At 48.6% G+C, this 7,524-nt stretch overlaps 2 non-coding genes across 2 annotated transcripts in view; both read right to left on the bottom strand.

Moving 5' to 3' along the window:
• The window catches only part of LOC131270829 (large subunit ribosomal RNA), a 4,091-nt gene extending 3,859 nt beyond the window's left edge, over window positions 1–232 (bottom strand). The window contains exon 1 of the ribosomal RNA XR_009179836.1: window positions 1–232. This exon is cut by the window's left edge and continues 3,859 nt beyond it. This is a non-coding gene — a ribosomal RNA (large subunit ribosomal RNA).
• Window positions 233–719: 487 nt separating this feature from the next.
• On the bottom strand, window positions 720–874 carry LOC131270830 (5.8S ribosomal RNA). The gene has a single exon (XR_009179837.1). It is a non-coding gene; the product is annotated as a 5.8S ribosomal RNA (ribosomal RNA).
• Window positions 875–7,524: the final 6,650 nt, after the last annotated feature.

The raw sequence follows: 7,524 nt of genomic DNA, 5'->3' as shown, positions 1-7,524 counted from the left end.
ATCACCCTCTATGGGTTCTGAGCCACATTCAAGTTGGACTTGAAAAGCGCTAAGATGACGGATAGTGAGACGCACCAGTACACGGAATCGGATAGACGGACAGGCCGCCACCCCTACGTGCTGAGCTTCTCCCGTTTCGCTCGCAGCTACTCAGGGAATCCCGGTTGGTTTCTTTTCCTCCCCTTATTAATATGCTTAAATTCAGGGGGTTGTCACACATGAACTGAGGCTTATGTACCTTGCGGTTGTTATCGTCACATCTGGCTTGCGACTACTTTGTTTCAATGTCCAATATGTACCGTTGGACTCGGTTAACGGGCTGTTAGCCCGCGTGTGGTTTAACTCACTGATACCTTCCATTGCCCATACGCTAGTTTGTTTGTGTTCCTTTGGTCAACTTCCATACTTGAATCATTTGTGCTACCGCTGCTGCTTCGACGCTACTTTGACATCTTCGCTTCTATTTAAATAAATAAATAAGCTGAAGCTAGACATCAGTAAACACCACCACAGACACCACAAGCACGCCTTCTCCTCGTACTTCCGCCTCACGCGGGAACACGGACGCTCTAAATACTTCGAATTCCAATGCCAGTATATTGTAAACCACGGGTTCTTTAATGCTAGCGGGTCGTCGCGACCCTAGTTAACATCATGGTGCACGTCTCGTGACGGGTGTCACGGCGTAGTTAAATGTATGCGATACATTTCTCAAATATAAGCGCTCAGTCATCTGTACATCATGGTAGGTTCCCACGACGTGCAATATGCGTTCAACTTATCAATGTTCATGTGTCCTGCAGTTCACATTATGACGCGCAGTTAGCTGCGGTCTTCATCGATCCATGAGCCGAGTGATCCACTGCCGAGGGTGACTAACTTGCGTAAGCCGCCGCTGTGCGCGTATACCCGTTCCCCGTAGGGAGGAGCAAGCCGCCGCTTAGAGACGAAGCATAAAGTGTCCTCATTCCACATAGGGCAAGCTGGATTAATCCATTTTACCCAGGACGGCCGAAGCGGCGTGGACCAGGGGAGAACTGAACCTTATACTTCACACCACAGTAAGTCTACGTGTCCTCTTCCACATAGGGCAAGCTAGAACTAACTATCTTACCCAGGACTGCCGAAGCAGCGTGGACCAGGGGAGGAACACACTTTTCATGGAAACGTAAGGCATCCATGACTGCCATAACGTAAGCCGCCGCTGTGCGCGTATACCCGTTCCCCGTAGGGAGGAGCAAGCCGCCGCTTAGAGACGAAGCATAAAGTGTCCTCATTCCACATAGGGCAAGCTGGATGAATCCATTTTACCCAGGACGGCCGAAGCGGCGTGGACCAGGGGAGAACTGAACTTTATACTTCACACCACAGTAAGTCTACGTGTCCTCTTCCACATAGGGCAAGCTAGAACTAACTATCTTACCCAGGACTGCCGAAGCAGCGTGGACCAGGGGAGGAACACACTTTTCATAGAAACGTAAGGCATCCATGACTGCCATAGTGCGTAAGCCGCCGCTGTGCGCGTAAACCCGTTCCCCGTAGGGAGGAGTCAAGCCGCCGCTTAGAGACGAAGTATGAAGTGTCCTCTTCCACATAGGGCAAGCTAGAATGAACTATCTTACCCAGGACGGCCGAAGCAGCGTGGACCAGGGGAGAACTGAACTTTATACTTCACACCACAGTATTGAGTAATGTGCCCTCTTCCACATAGGGCAAGCTGGAATGTTCCATTTTACCCAGGACGGCCGAAGCGGCGTGGACCAGTGGAGGACTACACAATCATGAGGTTTGATATCGACTTGTGTGTTTCAATAGGATACCGATGGTATGGTTTGAACCGATTTGATTTAGCCATTCTGAAGTCATCACTTGGTTGAAGCGCTGAACTAGGGAGGCATCGTTTACATATATATTGGTTTTCGCATGCTCTACTAGGTTAATGTCATGAGGTTGGCTATCGAGCATGCCCAAGTGATGACTTGATTGTGTGCTTGCTTGAATTCTTCACATTTCATACCATCGGTTAGTTGTCGAATCATTCCTCGATCATAACCTTCGTTCTTGGTTCATGTATGCTCTCTTCCACATAGGGCAAGCTAGAATTAACTATCTTACCCAGGACCGCCGAAGCAGCGTGGACCAGGGGAGAACTATACTTTGTCTTGTATGCCCTCTTCCACATAGGGCAAGCTAGAATTAACTATCTTACCCAGGACCGCCGAAGCAGCGTGGACCAGTGGAGGACTATACTTTGTTCATTACACCACAGTATTAAGTATGGTGTCCTCTTCCACATAGGGCAAGCTAGAACTAACTATCTTACCCAGGACCGCCGAAGCAGTGTGGACCAGGGGAGGACTATACTTTATACTTCACACACTAGCCATATTGAAGTCATCACTTGGTTGAAGCACTGAACTAGGGCGAGTCTATCGTTTACTTTGCATTGGGATAATACGCTGCATGCTCTCTTAGGTTAATGTCATGTGGTTGGCTATAGAGCATGCCCAAGTGATGACTTTGTTTAAAGCTCAACAGGTAGAGTATTATGTCCTCTTCCACATAGGGCAAGCTAGAATTAACTATCTTACCCAGGACCGCCGGAGCAGCGTGGACCAGGGGAGAACTATACTTTGTCTTGTATGCCCTCTTCCACATAGGGCAAGCTAGAATTAACTATCTTACCCAGGACTGCAAAGCAGCGTGGACCAGTGGAGGACTATACTTTGTTCATTACACCACAGTATTAAGTATGGTGTCCTCTTCCACATAGGGCAAGCTAGAACTAACTATCTTACCCAGGACCGCCGAAGCAGTGTGGACCAGGGGAGGACTATACTTTATACTTCACACACTAGCCATACTGAAGTCATCACTTGGTTGAAGCGCTGAACTACGGCGGGGTAATCGTTTACAGGTTATAATCATATAGCTGCATGCTCATTAGTAGATAATGGAATATTGTATGGCAATATGAGCATGCCCAAGTGATGACTTTGTTTCAAGCTCAACAGGTAGGGTATTGAGTCCTCTTCCACATAGGGCAAGCTAGAATGAACTATCTTACCCAGGACCGCCGGAGCAGCGTGGACCAGTGGAGGACTCTATACTTTATACTTCACACCACAGTATTGAGTACGACTTGCATAAAGCCCCTAATGAGAACCACGAGGGCTCTCTCAATGTAGAACCACGAGGGCTCTAGTACCGATTCTCTCGGTACGGCTTGGTCCGTGTTCCTTTATGCTTGTACTCTTAGAAAGTCTCAACCCGGAGGTCTTGACTTTGATTGTCATAGTTGGACTACGACGGGGCATCCGACCATTGCTGATCGAACACCCCTGATTCACCATCTTTCGGGTAGGCGGTACGCGTACCTCCGGACGCGGAAGTCTCAACCCGGAGGTCTTGACTTTGATTGTCATAGTTGGACTACGACGGGGCATCCGACCATTGCTGATCGAACACCCCTGATTCATCATCTTTCGGGTAGGCGGTGCGCGCACCTCCGACGCGGAAGTCTCAACCCGGAGGTCTTGACTTTGTATTGTCATAGTTGGACTACGACGGGGTATCCGACTCATCGAATACCCCAGAAGCACACCATCTTTCGGGTAGGCGGTACGCGTACCTCCGGACGCGGAAAGTCTCAACCCGGAGGTCTTGACTTTGGTTGTCATAGTTGGACTATGACGGGGCATCCGACCATTGCTGATCGAACACCCCTGTTACACCATCTTTCGGATAGGCGGTGCGCGACACCACCGACGCGGAAAGTCTCAACCCGGAGGTCTTGACTTTGTATTGTTGGATAGTCCTCTTCCACTATAGGGCAAGCTGGAAATATTCCATTTTACCCAGGACTGCCGAGGCAGCGTGGACCAGGGGAGAACTTCACGGAATCTTCAGGCATCCATGATTGCCATAGTGCGTAAGCCGCCGCTGTGTGCGTCAACTCGTTCCCCGTGAGGAGGAGTCTAGCCGCCGCTAAAAGACGAAGCATTAAGTGTCCTCATTCCACTATAGGGCAAGCTAGAATGAACTATCTTACCCAGGACCGCCGAAGCAGCGTGGACCAGGCGAAGACTATACTTTATACTTCACACCACAGTATTGAGTACGACTTGCATAAAGCCCCTAATGAGAACCACGAGGGCTCTCTCAATGTAGAACCACGAGGGCTCTAGTACCGATTCTCTCGGTACGGCTTGGTCCGTGTTCCTTTATGCTTGTACTCGCGGAAAGTCTCAACCCGGAGGTCTTGACTTTGATTGTCATAGTTGGACTACGACGGGGCATCCGACCATTGCTGACCGAACACCCCTGATTCATCATCTTTCGGATAGGAGGTGCGCCCACCTCCGACGCGGAAGTCTCAACCCGGAGGTTCGGACTTAGAGTTTTTCCCATTTAAAAGTTTTTCTCTTAGCCATACTGAAGTCATCACTTGGTGAACGATTGAACTAGGGCGGGTTAATCGTTTATAGGTATCATGTGGTTTGCATGCTCTCTTAGGTTAAGGTCATGTGGTTGGCTATCGAGCATGCCCAAGTGATGACTTTGTTTCACGCTTGCTTGATTTCTTCATGATTCCCTGTTATATAGTGTAATCATTCGAGAACAGGGAATCTTTGGTTTTGCTCAACAGGTATTGGATGTCAACTTGGTATCTAGATCGCATTAAGTCTCAACCCTTAGGTTCGGACTTGTATAGTGACATCTTGTTACGGTCTTGAGTCTCAACCCGCAGGTTCGGACTACTTAGTGTTTGATCGAATATAATATGGCAACTTGTGCCTAAGTCTCAACCCGCAGGTTCGGACTTCTGTTTATTTGGCCAATGTATGTATAAGGCAACTTGTGCCTAAGTCTCAACCCGCAGGTTCGGACTTGTGTATTTGTTCGAAGTCATGTATAAGGCAACTTGTGCCTAAGTCTCAACCCGCAGGTTCGGACTTGTGTATTTGTTCGAAGTCATGTATAAGGCAACGTGTGCCTAAGTCTCAACCCGCAGGTTCGGACTTGTTAGTGTTTCGTCAACTTTCATATGGCAACTTGTGCCTGAGTCTCAACCCGCAGGTTCGGACTTCTATAGTGTTTCGTCAATTATCATATGGCAACTTGTGCCGAAGTCTCAACCCGCAGGTTCGGACTTCTGGAAGGATCACTTGGCCACTAATGATCCTTCCGCAGGTTCACCTACGGAAACCTTGTTACGACTTTTACTTCCTCTAAATCATCAAGTTCGGTCAACTTCGATAAAGCAGACGCGGTTCACGAGGATCCAGCGAACGATCATCTCCAAAGACCTCACTAAATAATCCATCGGTAGTAGCGACGGGCGGTGTGTACAAAGGGCAGGGACGTATTCAACGCTGGCTGATGACCAGCACTTACTAGAAGTTCCGAGTTCATATGGACCATTGCAATCCATAATCCCTACTAAGTGAGTATTTGAGTGATTTCCCGTTCCTCTCGGAATAGGAGACACGCTGCTACCCACATTGTAGCACGCGTGTAGCCCAGAACATCTAAGGGCATCACGGACCTGTTATCGCTCGATCTCATTCTGCTAAACACAAATTGTCCTGCTAAGCAGCGTACCGTAAGTGCACTTGCGCACACGAACAGCGAAGGTGTCAGGTCATACTCCACCGAAAGGTCCTAACCCGTTCCAATCGGCATCGACGCATTAACGCTGACTGCGTTCTAGTTAGCATATGTGAGTCACGTTCGTTATCGGAATTAACCAGACAAATCAATCCACGAACTAAGAACGGCCATGCACCACTACCCTTAAATTTGAGAAAGAGCTATTAATCTGTCTCACCTCCATAAGTTCGGACCTGGTAAGTTTCCCGTGTTGAGTCAAATTGAACCGCAAGCTCCATTTCATTGTGGTGCCCTTCCGTCAATTCCTTTAAGTTTCAACTTTGCAACCATACTTCCCCCGGAACCTGACTTTGGTTTCCCGGAAGCTACTGAGAGCACCTGGTTGTAGCGTCTCCCAATTGCTAGTTGGCATCGTTTACGGTTAGAACTAGGGCGGTATCTAATCGCCTTCGATCCTCTAACTTTCGTTCTTGATTAAAGAAAGCATCCTTGACAAATGCCTTCGCTTTAGTTAGTCTTACGACGGTCTACGAATTTCACCTCTCGCGCCGTAATACTAGTGTCCCCAACTACTTCTGTTAATCATTACCTCCGGTCTGAGTACAAACCAATGAAAGATTAGACCAAGGTCGTATTCCATTATTCCATGCAAGATTATTCTAGGGCGTTTGGGCACCCTGCTTAAAGCACTCTAATTTGTTCAAGGTAAACGTGAGCGGTCGAGCTCTATGTTACACTTGCACCCGTTGAAGGGCACACCATGACACAGACTTGGTGCCCTACCACACCATTGAGTCGCAACCAGATTCCGACTTGGCCCACCGACCACGGGTTGACCGGGTCGGCGGAGCCGGACTGTGTTGGACAAGTATCAACTTCGAACGTTTTAACCGCAACAATTTTAATATACGCTAGTGGAGCTGGAATTACCGCGGCTGCTGGCACCAGACTTGCCCTCCACTTGATCCTCGTAGAAGGATTTATGCTCTACTCATTCCAATTATGAAACATCATTAAAGAGTTTCATATTGTTATTTCTCGTCACTACCTCCCCGTCCCGGGATTGGGTAATTTACGCGCCTGCTGCCTTCCTTGGATGTGGTAGCCATTTCTCAGGCTCCCTCTCCGGAATCGAACCCTGATTCCCCGTTACCCGTTGCAACCATGGTAGTCCTCTATACTACCATCCATAGTTGATAGGGCAGATATTTGCGAGATCTGTCGTCGGTGCGAGACCATACGATCAGCATCATTATCCAGACTTCAACTCAATGACACGGAGAACCCGCGATTGGTTTGACTAATAAGTGCACCAGTTCCCGCGAGGGTCCTGGCATGTTGCATGTATTAGCTCTAGATTTTCCACAGTTATCCAAGTAACTAGGTTGATGATCTCGTAAATTATAGCTGTTATACTGAGCCTTATGCGGTTTCACATTAAATCTGTTTGTACTTAGACATGCATGGCTTAACCTTTGAGACGAGCGTATATTACTGGTAGGATCAACCAGAATTCCGACTTTGCGTTCGAATGTTCATTGTCCCATTGCACCCGGAGGAGCAAACACCACGTTCTATATGTTGTCAAGTCCGGTAGCACACGGGAGGCGAGCCCCCGTGCGAACCTCATTGCCCTCGTATCACACACACCCGATGCACCGGACAGGCACTTGAGCGGCATTCGACTCCGCTAAGCGCACGTGCGCCCGATTGTGCATGCGCTGACGGGGCCTTCATACCCCTACCACAGCGACCTTATGCCAAACTTCCATGAATACTTAGGTGAGCTGACAAGGGCCTTCATTTCCCTACCATCAACTAAAGGACACGCTAGGCGCGTCCGATCATTGCAACTGCGGGGCTTTCATACCCCAATCACCACAGTACGCAATTCACCAGAGTTTAATCACA

The sequence above is a fragment of the Anopheles coustani genome (assembly GCF_943734705.1).
Source record: "Anopheles coustani chromosome X unlocalized genomic scaffold, idAnoCousDA_361_x.2 X_unloc_62, whole genome shotgun sequence".
NCBI lineage: Eukaryota > Metazoa > Arthropoda > Insecta > Diptera > Culicidae > Anopheles > Anopheles coustani.
Note: the sequence above shows the minus strand (reverse complement) of the source record. Positions and strands in the feature narration are given on the sequence as shown.